The following is an 11,069-nucleotide window of genomic DNA, read 5'->3' as shown; positions in this document are numbered from 1 at the left end:
TTTTTTTTCCATTTTTTCTTTTGAACATGAAACATAGAACATTTAAAGAATGAGATACAAAAACCACAGACATAAACTGACAGACATGGCCAGCTTGGTGCACCAATGAGAGACAATAGACAGAAAGGGGAAAAACTAGATGGCGTCCTACAGAAGGGACCCAAATATCCTACCTGTGGAATCCAGAACCAGAAATAAGCATTTCTCCAATAGGAGCCAGCAGAGATGCAGGACGTCTCCTGCCTTTCTTTTGTTCCTAGGAGAGTTCTGAAAGTTTTTCTCTTTCTCCAAAGCATCTGTGGAGAGTCCAGGAGGACTCTTTTTCCCAAACCCATTCTCTCTCATGTCTAGGGTGTAAACTATCTCTGATCAGGTTCCAAAGACTAAAACATAACAATAAAAGAACACATACAGAAAAACACTTTACCATTACCTTGTCCCTTTTTTATTACAAGTTTTACTTATGCTAGCCCAAATCATCAAGGCCTTTTCTAGATCATCTTACCCCAATAACTGAAAAATGCCACAGACACTGGGTCACCTGCTTTCAAGAGTTTATTAAAGTCTTTACCCACCTTATTCCAAGTAAGGTGGTGTATATTGGGGCCGCTTAAATCTACCCAAGGAGGGAGTTGGGGTTTTAGCTCAGCGGTAGAATGCTTGCCTAGCAAGCGCAAGGCCCCAGGTTCAGTCCCCAGCTCCGAACAAAAAAAAAACAAAAAAAACAAAACAAAAAAAAAAAAAAACAACAACAAAAAAAAAAAACCAAAAAACAAAAAACAAAAAAACTAACCAAGGACACTTTTCATCAACAAAACAAGAAAATTTGATTAAATCCTGATTCTTAACTCTTTCATCTCTCCCTGAGTGAGCACTTGATCTCTCCTATGAATCAAGCCTCCTTAGACAATACCTTCCCCATGGCGATGGGATGACACTTATTCAACCAGTCTTACTTCCCTCTCCAGCGATGCACGAGAGATGCACCCTGAAGAGTCCTCAATCTCTCCGAGGATCTCCAGTCTCCAGTGTCCGGTAGTTGGCCGTACTTCAGGGTCCCTGTTCAGGTGCCACTTGTCCCCGCTAGCGGGGACCCAGTTATTCAGGGTCCCAATGGGGTGCTACACTTGGGCCTAAATGGGGGGGGCAAGAGAAGAATAAGACGAAGCAAAAGTTCTGTGGTCAGTGTCTCGTTCATTGAGAGAAATGTACAGCATTTAAAGCTGTGAGGCAGGAATAGAAGTGGGAATTGAAGCTTAGGGTGGGGGAGTTTGGGAAGTGCCCAAGGATATAAGGTGAATCTCTACATAGCAAGATATCCTCCTATAACAAAGAAGCAACAACTTTCGGGAACATGTTCTTTGAAAAGGTCAAACCCTTCTCAGGAATCTGCTCTCTGACGTCCGGTGTGTTGCTCAGGCTGAAATATCCTGTCATTGCTCCCAGGGTCTTCCTGGGAGAGGCTCTTAGAGGAGTATGTGTGGCCAAGAGTCATGTAGCCCCTTTGAGCTAAACATTCACAAAACTGTCCAGGCCCAAATCCAATATTGCTCACTATAAGAGTATGCATATGACTAATTTCAAGCCAGCAACATATGACCAGAGACCACAGTCAAAATGTGTGCCGTTTTTCTTCTTTATGTTTACCCTCCCTAGTACTGAGGATCAAATTCCTATATACTTAAATATAGTTTCTTTATTCAATATCAGGAATGTATGTGTAAAGTTACAATACCTGGTGTTGGGAATTGTTTTATTTTGGCTCCCAAAATGCCACACTTCCAGACATTAGAGTCCCTGAGAGCTACAACTGATAATAAAGAGTTGCCATAGCCAATAGCTGGGCAGAAAGTCAGAAAGTCAGGTCAAGGGATTGAGAGAGAGGGGAGGATGAAGAAAATGACCATGATCCAGTGTTAGAAGGATCAGAGTTAAGAGCTACAGGAGAGAAAGCAGCCAACAATTTAGGTGAAAAAGAATAGAACCCTACTGGAGAGTGGGGTGTTTCCCAGAAGGTAACAGGGCACCAAAGATAAAAGATAGATTTAAAAGGTGTTAAACCTGGCATGCTGGGTAGAAGGGAGATGGTAGTGAGAGAAAGAGTTTTTAATTAGCCCAAAACTCAGCATAGGACTTGTCTCTGTAAGACAGATTGTTAAAAATACAAGAGAACTACTTTGCTTATCACCCAGTGTGAGCAACTGTTCTTTGTTCTGCCCCTGTGATGTTTGCTTAAGCCCCTACTTGTGCTTTCCACCCATCGTGTCCTACAGAGAGCATTCCAGTATACAGGCAGCCAAAACCTAACCAGAGATGTTTCAAATACATATGCTTCATCAATTCTGACAAACTTTTAAAAATAATGAGGACCTGAAGACCCGACCCTTCTCCTGATTTAGTAGTTCTGTTCCAAGAATCAGGGGGCCATAAAAACTTTTGATGTCCCCTTGTCTCCTGGAGCTATAAAAGAATCCTGTAATTTGCAGTACATTCTCCTTTGACATCTCCCCATCCCTTGGGGGTCACAGACTCTGCCTTTAAATACTCTTTCTCCCAGCCTCTCGGGGTCGACACCCCTGTCTCCGGCGTGGGATACGTGTCGGCCAGGAGATCTCCATAATAGATCTCCATAATAAACCTCATCTTTGCTTATTACATTCAAAATGGTCTCTCTGTGTCTGGGGTCCGCAGTTTCCCAAGATTTGAGTAAAGGTCTCTCTGCATGGGATCGTTCAGTAGCTGTTAGGAAGATTAGAAATGTCCAGACATTGAGTGTGTGTGTGTGTGTATGTGTGTGTGTGTGTGTGTGTGTGTGTGTGTGTGTGTGTGTGTGTGTGTGTGACTGTCTGTCTATCTGTCTTTCATTCTCGAAACTAGTGAACACTTGGGCAGGTGCCATGCCTGTACTACAGAGCCAAAGATGTTTAATTGATTCACTACAGTCTCGTACATTGAGGTCCCAAGTCATGGTCGCATTAACCTGAACACAGTGGTTATACAGCCCACTCAACCAATGTACAGTTTATTCAGTTTCAACATCTTCTAAAGAAAAAGCAGGATAAAAGTTTTCAACTGTTTCTAGTTGTCACCAGAAGCTATTTCTCTAGCAATAGCACATCTTGTATCAAAGTGACCCAAACCTCCTTGCAGACTGAGAAATCTGTCAGCAGTCCAACTCTTAGGTGTATTAGAGGTGCTGCTGTCTAATTAACCTATAAACAAAGTTACATTCTCATGAGAAAATGACCCTGAAGTCCATGTCCTCAGGTTTACAGCTGATTTGGCAGACAGAGCACCAGGATCCTCTGCTTGAGGAAGTTGCCTCCTCTGTATCTCAGTGTGGTGAGGATAATTTTACCATCTTAGGGTGCACTGCAGGTGGCAAGCTAGGAGCAGCCACCTCATGACATATCTCTAAATTAAAGAAAAATAGTGCAACCCTAATCCCTAGAGAGTGACTGAGCAGACAGAGGGACCTTTGGCGCTGAATAGCCAGAGAAATGCTGCCCTCTGTGGATTAGCTGCCTACTTTTGGGCTCTCACAGGCAAGGGAAACGTCTTAATATTTACAGAAGATCCAGTCTTTTCCAATAGCTTGGTCTGTGCCCCAATTAACTTAGGAACACTTAGTAATTAAGTATTAGCAATTTGTTCCACATTTCAGCTACATAATTCACAATGCCTAAAATGGGAAAAATGAAAGGAAGTAAATTCTTAGTTATTTCAGATGTAAGAGTCAGGGACTTTAGAGAATTATACAACCTTTGTTGTGTAACTGAACCTTCAATAAGTTCCTCTTAAACCTTGAGTGTGACCAAGCAAGATTGATCCAGAAAGCAGCATTCTGGTTTACTTTTATACTAGACTTAAGGACAATCATACACAATACACACATCAAATACAGAAATTTTCTTTTGTCCTCTCCTGCTCACATGGAAAGTCATGGAGACAGAAACTCAGATGGTAAACTTCAGTCCAGACAAAGTAATCCAATTAAAATAAGAACAATAATAAAGAAATCTAGTTTGGTGGCACAAACCTTTGCTGGGCAGACAGAGACACTATGTCCTCACTAGCCAGCCAGCCGAGCTTACCTGTCCTATTCCAAGTCAATGAAAACTCCTGTTTTATAAAAATGGTGGATGACACCTGAAGAGTAACACCTAACGTTGTCCTAAGGCCTCCACACATGCAAGCTCACAAATGCAGACCCACAGGACCAAATTAGCCTATAAAAGGTTTTCATGAGCCTGGAGGATAGCTCAATGGGTAAAGGTTCTTGTGTGGAAAAGCCTGATGTAATCAGTTCAATACCTGGGACATACATGGGAACCTGACTCGTACCAGACACCCCTGACCTCCATGCTTTGGGGTTTCTCTGCTGCTCTGTATTGTAATGCTAACTGCAGTCCTGCAAGGCCTGCTTGTCCCAGAGACAAGAGAGTTCACATGGAGGCTCAGGTGATACTATGTAAACTTGTGTCTCTCCAACTTATTTCTGATAGGTGAATAAAGAGGCCAACAGTCGACAGCTGGGCAGAAGACACCCAGGCAGGGTTTAGCATCCCAGGACTTCTGGAATCAGAGAAGAACCACGAGTGGCAAAGTAGGTGAAGGGAGGTGGGTTGCCTAATTGGAGTTAAAAGCAACCCAGATGAAACACAGCAAATTATATAGTGAGAACATTAGCTAGAAAACAGATATAACAGCCAGAGGATCCATATCTGCCAAGCTCCTGTGCTGATTAAGGCTTAATTTAAACATAAAGCTTGTGGATGTCTTTTATCTGGGAACTAAGTGGTCAGAGACAGGGGAGAAACCCTGTGTTTGGATTAAATAATTTCTACAACATCTATACACACAACTCCTGTCATCCTACACATACAAATAATAAATGTAATATTTAAAAGAGGGATAAGGAACTTGACTTCAACCATGAGGATTCAAGTTCTATCACTAAAACCCATGTGGTAGGAGGACGACCACTTCACTCCTTCTCTTCTGACGTCCATATATGCACACTAACACATATAGACATATGCACACAGTACGATAATGCATTAATTAACAGATTAATGAATTAATTAAATGTTTTCAAATCATCTGTTCTTGGCCCCCACTAACTTCTCTCTTGCGTTTACACAGCTCACTTCCCCACATCTGCCTCTCCTTCTCTCATGCCTGTCATGCTTGCATGTGTGTTTCCCCTCCCTTAGTGTCCATGCGTAAATCTATGTTCGCCTCTTCATAAAACAGCTCTCATGACTAGACAGATGGTTCCCAGTTTAAAAGAATTTGCTGTGCCATCATAAGGCCTGGAGTCCAAATCCCTTCATCCTGCAATCACCAGTCACTGCAGCTGCCAGGAATCAGACAACATCCTCTTAAGCAGAAATAATGTAATACTGCCAGTAATTTGAAGAACACGCATTTACAAATAAATGGCATAAATGCAAAATTTGTCTGTTTAAAATGAAGCTCACAAGAGTTAGGAACTGGGTCATGAATCAAAGGGAAATAAAAATTCTGGTTCCTTTTATACCATGTGAGACAATCAAGTATTCTTATCTCTGCAAACCTGTTCCTTCTCATTTGCAAAATTTAAATAGTACTTTGGGATGTTAAATGGGAAACCATTTAGCAAAGAGTCCAGGAGCATAGTCCAAACACAGTAATTTACCAACTATTATTAAATTTTGGAACAAATGTTAAAAAAGAAGTAGTGTTTCACATTCATTTTTTTTTTTTTTTGGTTCTTTTTTTCGGACCTGTGGACCGAACCCAGGGCCTTGCACTTCCTAGGTTCACATTCATTTTTAAGTCTTGGGCACAAGGCTTTCAATCCGATGACTTAATGTAGAGACTGAGATATAAAAGGAATTACAAAACAAAATTTGCCGAGGGCAAATGCTAAGTAAAAATACACTCCAACTTGAGTACCAGAATATAACATTTAGGAAAACTCCTAGTACAAAATGGGAGAAAACATCACACTAAAGATAATAAGATACCTCTCATTCCTGAACAATTCCTGAGTTCTTCTTGGGTTTTCCTGTCTGAATAAAGGAAGCCCCGGTAAGTTCTCTAATCACCACAATTGCATTTCCAGTAGAACATCAAAGCAACACCTAAGGAGGGAAAGGCATCTGTAGCTTTTCTTTCAACAACTCATTTTATTTCATTCTAGACTTACGAGAAACTACTTAGAAAGTCAAAAAAATTTTGCCAAGGAACAAAATTCACTCAAAAAAATGAATTCTATTTTATCTTTTGACAACAATAAAAAAATTTCAGAGAACAAGAAATGGTAACAAATCTTTAAACCAAGCACCCTGGAGACAGGGGTAAGTTGGCCGATCACTTGACTGTAAAACCAGGCTGATCTATAGGCTACTCAGGAAAAGTTCTTGCATCACTGAAAAATCCAGCCTCCAGCAAAAGGGTAGGAGGCAGGAGAGAGGAGAGGGAGGGAGGGAGAGGAAGAGGAAGACAGAGAGAGAGAGGGAGAGAAGAACCAATTTTATTAATAGGTTTGGATTATTTGTTTATATGTTTCTTTCCCTGGGGACTGCAGTGCAGAGAATTTTCTAGCAAAAAAAGCAAGCAGAATTTATTTATGAAGTTTGCAGGCACATTCCCACAGCAGTAGCTATCCGCTTCACTGCTAAACTCTGTATAGCATAGAAGGATTGGATATGAATCTCCTCCAGTTTTCTTTCAAGCTGTAAACTGGAGGCAAGTACCATTTCATCACTTGTGGTTCGAGGAATGAGAAAGATACGCAGGCTCTGATGAACTTTCCACTGTGTTTACTTTCCAAATGCTTTTATACTCTTTCTGCTTTCATGTTCCCCTTATAACAAAAGCTTCTGTGACACTATTTCTATGTAATTGTCTCTATCTCTTCACTACAAGAGTACATGGTGCCCAGACTCTGCTGACTTCAATAGATAACAGAGAAAATTCGAGACTCACATCCCCACCCCCTCTGCCATTATGTTACTAGTCTTCACCCCAACTCAGTAGTGCACTATGAGAGGATTCTCACAGAGGTGTGTGGACAATCTAGTTTCTGATGGACAAGCTCTGTCCACATCACTTCCTCAATGACAACCCCTCAAACCCTAGTATATGCATCCTAATTATGTGAAACAGCCAGTATGAACCCCCTGACCATTGCTTAGGGCAAATATTTAGGCAGGGCATCCCCTGATCTCAAGTGCATGGAAATTTGTCTACAGTACAGGTGGCTTTGGGTCTCTGTGAGTAATCCCTACTTAAAGGTGGACTTGTCACAAGAAAGAGACCAGAGCTGCATCTTACAATCCTTAGAACTTCATATCTTATCAATTACACTCTGGGTTGCATGGTTTCAGTTGCCACATATTCAAGTTACCATTTTTGTTTGTTTGCTTGCTTGTTTCTAGTATGGACAGAGAGAGGTAGCAGTTATACTGTGTTCTGTGTTTCAGATGTATGACTGGATGGTTGATTCTCTGTCTCTACTTCTGCAGTTATACCATCAGGTTGGCTTAGAACATTGAAATCTTCATTTTGTGGTTCAAAAATGACTTCTTCCCAATTCTAATTGTAGCATCAGAATCTCAGTACAAGTTTAGTTTATGCATAGTGTAGAATTTAACAGAAAACATATTGTTACCCTCAGTTTTAGAATTGAGACATAAAGCTTTGCTAATTTTCAGTTCCTGTTCTTGAGGCCATTGTGTTTGGGGAACATCATGTAACTACTAATTGCATGTCAACTTGGTCAGGCATGGGATGCCCAGGAGCTGACCAAACATTATATCTGAAGGTATCTGGAAGAGTGTCCTAAATCGCTTAGCATCCACACTGGTGGACAAACTGAAGCACATAACTGATCCTTTGTGTGTGTGTGTGTGTGTGTGTGTGTGTGTGTGTGTGTGTGTGTGTATGTGTGTGTGTGATTGCCATTTTAACAGATCCTCAATAAGGTTCAGGATCAAAACAAGAACCAAGGAAAGTGACTGATGGTGCTGGAGAATAGGAAACATCCAATAGCCAGCAACATAGAAACTTCCCAGGACTCTGTGGACTGTGTGGATGACAGTGCACATCCTTTAAATCTAATCTCCAGGTTTCATCAAATGTTTGCTACAGTAAATGGTGTGAGCTTTGTCTAGTTTATTACCAGGTACAGATGGACTTCTTAGAAAACTGTCTTAGAAAACATTTAGACATGTGTAGAAATCAACAAGTAAAGATTGAGTATTTTGAAAGACAGGAATCCTGTCAACGGAATGATGCAAGCCCAGTGTCTGCTTCCTCCACGTAGTTCTCCTTTCCTTCACCTTTATCTTTGCCTATCTTTGAAGAGTGACCTACAGCAAGTAGCTTGCCTTCCAAAGCCTCTGAATTATAGATCCATAAAGGAAATCAATGAATTTTAAATTTCAAGAAATAAGTATTAGAGTTCTTAAAGAAATATAACCAATTGTATATGTCTCTCTCTGTCTCTATGCTCTGTATATACAGTCATATGGTGCACAATGTTTTTTTTTTCTATAGTCTATTTCACACTAAGGCTACAAAACTGCCGAGGAACAGCTTTCTCTGTCTTTATTCCAGCCCTTGACTTACATGTGGCTCTCTATGTGTGTCTACTTGTCTAGCCAGTGTTATGTTTGAAAGAAATCTCAAAAGTGAACATCTCACAGTTGAGATTCTAGTCAGCCTAACAGCCTGAGAATAAAAAATGTCACTGACAGATCAATCCCCCAAATCAAGCTAGGAATCAACCTTCATCTTTATTCCTCATTCTATTCAGCCACCAAGTCACCGGCTGTCACACACACACACACACACACACACACACACACACACACACACAGAGAGAGAGAGAGAGAGAGAGAGAGAGAGAGAGAGGTGAATAAATAATATTTTTTGTAAAGACTCAAATGTCATAATCCCTAAGAATGAATCTTAGCCTCTAGTCAGTGGTGCAGAACAGAAGGCAGAAGCAGGCCATTCAAAAGGAGCAGCAGGCCAAGTCTTCAGCAAGCTAGTATGTTTCTAAGTAGGTGTGTCCTAAGGCAAAACAAGTTTGGAACCTCGGTGAGTCTGAACAAATGGACCATCAAAGGTTTATTTGATAACTTGATGCAGACATTTGCAGACTTGGAGCAGAATTAATGATAATGTTGGCATTCATTCTACACTCCACCCAACAGTTACCTAGCAACAGACAGGTAGGCTTTGCTTGCTATAAAAGGTACTATTTGGACTCTCTTCCATTCTCTGATTCTCTAACCTCCATATTCTCCCTGACCACTTTCACTTTTCTCTTCTTCCCCTCCCCCATCTCTCTTCAAATGTTCCCAGCCAGCTTCCTCTCCTCTCCTCTCCTCTCCTCTCCTCTCCTCTCCTCTTCTCTCTCTCTCTCTCTCTCTCTCTCTCTCTCTCTCTCTCTCTCTCTCTCTCTCTATTTCCCTCCCCCACTCAGTCTTTTAGTCTTTCTCCCTGAAAGATCCCAGCTGGAGTCTCAGGATGGTGCACCCCAAACACCGATTCCGGACGAGCCCCAAAATGAATTTCCTACACAGAGAGACTCTTATTCAAGTCTTGGGAAATCATGGACCCCAACCACAGAGAGATCATTTTGGATGTAATAAGCAAAGGCGAGGTTTATTATGGAGACCTATTACAGAGAACTCTGGGCCAACATGTATCCCGTGCAAGAGACAGTGGTGTTGACCCCGAAATTTAAAAGTCAGTGGTTTATATAGGGAAAGCTAGGGGGTTGGCGCGGTTACACACAATTTCCTAATTTTTGCCATGGCTATAAGTGATTGGCTCTTTCAAACAGACAACACAGCAGAACAGTACGTGCTGACTGGGGCGTACAGGATTTTAGAAGCTAGGGGAATATCAGGGTTTCAAAGACATCTGGTTAAGGTGTGACTCTGAGTAAGCTGGAGGAGGTGCCCTTCTGTATCTTAGTGGTCCTTCAGACTTGGCTGTAGGTCAGACCCCGCCCTGTCTGGATTTTGAAACTTATTCTTTTAATTTTATATTTTAAACCTTTAATCTGTATAATTTTCTTTTCATTCCCCTCTTTTTCTATTAAGTAATTCTAATCTTTGAATTTACTTACCAAATCTCGTATTTGGTCTCACCAGTTGTCCTAACTGACTGGTACTGTTGTCTCAGTACCATTAACCGCACAGCACCCACTCGATTTTTAGCAAAAGTAATTAACCTGTTTGTCATGCAGGGCCAAAAACTAAAGTCAAGAAAATTACTAGTAATGGCCCAGATATAGCAGAGAGTAGGGTAGTCATCAAGGGAGACCGAGTGAACCAAGACTCAAACCAACCTTGCTGAGCGTCTCTATCTTTTTGTAGGAGTCAAGCCTATTAACTAGTTTCTTTAACACACATGGACCTATAATCAGAAGCAGAAACAAAACTAAGAAGGGTCACATAAGGGAAGATATCAGAGTAGTCATCCAAGGAGATCTACTAAACTCCCTCTTGAACCATCCCTGATGTGTTTCTTTGTCTTTTGTCTAACCTTTTTCTAAGTTTATTCATGGAGTCTTTAATTATTCCTGAATGGTCTGAATAGAAGCAACATTTTTCTTTTAGTGTAGCACACAGACTCCTTCTTTAAGTAATATCAAGTCTAATCTCCTATTTTGAAGGACTACCTCTGAGAGGGAGGTTAGATATTCTTGGAGGTCAGCTAAAAAGTCTTTTACTCTTTTTATATCTGAGTCAATGGCAGTTCTGAATTCTCTATAAGCCTTGTATTGTAGGGCAACAGCAGATGTCTTTTTGCTGCCCTTGCAGCACCTAGTTAGTCTTAAATAATTCTCAACTCTTTTTTGTCTTATTAAGTCTTTAGCATCAGGATTCTAATGTGGACATTATCTAAACCTATACACCAAGGTCATGACTAGCTTTCAGAACTTCTAAACTTATAGACTGTGATCCCTGAGGCACAATCCCAAGAAGTCTTAGAAGTATTAACATATGTAATATTACATCACTTGTAATAGAAATTAAGCCTATTCGCACACCTATCCCGAT

This window comes from Rattus norvegicus, chromosome Y, assembly GCF_021556685.1.
Source record: "Rattus norvegicus strain SHRSP/BbbUtx chromosome Y, alternate assembly SHRSP_T2T, whole genome shotgun sequence".
Classification (NCBI taxonomy): Eukaryota; Metazoa; Chordata; class Mammalia; order Rodentia; family Muridae; genus Rattus; species Rattus norvegicus.
This window is presented reverse-complemented; position numbering follows the sequence as displayed.